At 43.9% G+C, this 2,504-nt stretch overlaps 1 long non-coding RNA gene across 1 annotated transcript; it reads left to right on the forward strand.

The window, feature by feature from the left end:
- The first annotated feature begins 313 nt into the window (after positions 1-313).
- Positions 314-2,177, forward strand: LOC110499440. The gene is made up of 3 exons (XR_002469960.2): positions 314-364; positions 601-886; positions 1,666-2,177. It is a non-coding gene; the product is annotated as an uncharacterized LOC110499440 (long non-coding RNA).
- The last annotated feature ends 327 nt before the right edge of the window (positions 2,178-2,504 follow it).

The following is a 2,504-nucleotide window of genomic DNA, read 5'->3' on the forward strand; positions in this document are numbered from 1 at the left end:
AGCTTCTGATTAGCTTCTGGGCTAGCTCCTGGCTAGCTTCTGGCTAGTTTCTGGCCAGCCTCCTGGAGTTTCTGGCTAGCTTCCTGAAGGATTGCAGATCTGAGGTAAATAATACTTTTTTATAAATATAAATTGGTGAGGCTGGTTGCAGGAGAGTGTTTAGAAGATGAGTTGATGGAAAATAAAAATAAAATGTATGTGAAAAAAAGTTGTAAATATATATATATACAGGACACGACAAGACGAGGACAAAAGACGTCTGAACTGCTATGCGATCTTGGAGAAAAAAAAAGAAGAGTCTGCAGATGAAGAGGTCCCAATGAAGAGCAGTGGTTCTCTGTCCTGGTCCTGGGGTTTCAAAGGGGTGCACATTTTTGTCTTTGCCTCATCATCAAGCTTCAACTGATATTTGTGTATTCATTTGTGATGCTATCCTTAAAATGATCCTGCTGTTGTCACATGCTATACATGCACGTGTTTGCACATGCATCTATCTGTCCAATGTTATCATGATTTGTTATAAGAGATATTATACGTTAGTAATCCACAATAACCTGGGGATGTAAAAGTCTAATTACATTATCTTCCATATTCCTACAGATACTGTACCTTGCAACTGGAGATTCTTTCAAAACGATTGCCTACAGTTACCGTGTTGGGTGAATTGTCGTGAGCGTGACCAGGGCCATCTGGGATTTCCTCGTGGGGGAATTCAGGCACGTGTGAAGGCTACCTGTGTCCTGCATAACTTCATGAGGACGGACACAAGGACCAGGAGGGGCCCTGCAGCCCCCCCGCCGTGTGCCAGAGGAGAGGTCTGCTGCTCTGCAGGATGTTGCACGGATGGGGGCCAACAACGCAGCAGGGGAGGAAATCCAGACACTAGGTGAGGCCACACAAATACACAGATTCCTGTTGAGCACTGTCTCTTTAACTACCATATTTCCTCAATTACAGTCACCCTCCTTCACTTCATACCTCTCCCCCTTCTCCCTAAATCCCCTAGGTTATATCAGCTGTGTTGGTGAACACCTCCCTTTCTCTCTAAATCCCCTAGGTTATATCAGCTGTGTTGGTGAACACCTCCCCTTCTCTCTAAATCCCCTAGGTTATATCAGCTGTGTCGGTGAACACCTCCCCTTCTACCCTAAATCCTCTAGGTTATATCAGCTGTGTCGGTGAACACCTCCCCTTCTCTCTAAATCCCCTAGGTTATATCAGCTGTGTCGGTGAACCCCTCCCTTTCTCTCTAAATCCTCTAGGTTATATCAGCTGTGTCGGTGAACACCTCCCCTTCTCCCTAAATCCTCTAGGTTATATCAGCTGTGTCGGTGAACACCTCCCCTTCTCCCTAAATCCCCTAGGTTATATCAGCTGTGTCGGTGAACCCCTCCCCTTCTCCCTAAATCCCATGGGTTCACCGACACAGCTGATATAACCTATCCCGCTACTATGCCTGAAACGGAGGACACAGCATGATCAGAGGTGAGAGGTCACTTGGGTCAACAGGAAGTATTATTAAAGAGATGCTTTACATTGAAATACAGATAGAGATGCAGCAGTCCCAGAGTTAATGATGCAAGGTCAGTTTTGTATTTCACCACCTGATGATTGTTTTAGAATTAAAGACACAAAGCTTATTCATGCCATCTCTCTCGTCTGCAGGTATGTTTTGATGTGAGAGAGGATGCCAACCCCCAGTCCCGTCATCGCCCACCTCACCCACTCGAAGATAACCGGGGTGGCAGGTAGCCTAGTGGTTAGAGCATTGGGCCATAACTGAAAGGTTGCTTGATCGAATCCTGAGCTGACAAGGTAAAAATCGGTTGTTCTGGCCCTGAACAAGGCAGTTAACCCACTGTTCCTAGGCCGTCATTGTAAATAAGAATTTGAACTGACTTGCCTAGTTAAATAACATTTAAAAATATATATATAAAAAAAATGTTGGGCCAACTGGGGACCCAAGGTTGATTAGGAGATTGTGATGACCTGAGAGAATATGAAGTTTAGTAGCACTGTAATTCATATGCTGTCTTCACTGCTCCTCTGTTCTGACCTCTTTCCCTTTCTGTCTTTGACATTATCTCACGGCAGGTAGCCTAGTGGTTAGTGTTGGACCAGTTACCAGCAGGTAGCCTAGTGGTTAGAGTGTTGAGCCAGTAACCAGCAGGTAGCCTAGTGGTTAGAGTGTTGGGCCAGTGACTGAAAGATCGAATCCCTGAGATGACAAGGTAAAAATCTATCGTTCTGCCCCCTGAGAACAAGGCAGTTAACCCACTGTTCATAGGCCATCATTGAAAATAAGAATTTGTTCTTAACTGACTTGCCAGGTTAAATAAAGGTGAAATAAATAAACACCTCTCCCCACCTCATCTTTCTTCCTCCCTATTTTTATAATGCAGACCAGATATTCATTGAAGTACAGATTGAACTTGTGTGTGTGTATATATACATATTAAAATTATAATATTTATAATGCATGCATTATATATTCATAACACTTG

The sequence above is a fragment of the Oncorhynchus mykiss genome, chromosome 20 (assembly GCF_013265735.2).
Source record: "Oncorhynchus mykiss isolate Arlee chromosome 20, USDA_OmykA_1.1, whole genome shotgun sequence".
In the NCBI taxonomy this organism is placed as follows: domain Eukaryota; kingdom Metazoa; phylum Chordata; class Actinopteri; order Salmoniformes; family Salmonidae; genus Oncorhynchus; species Oncorhynchus mykiss.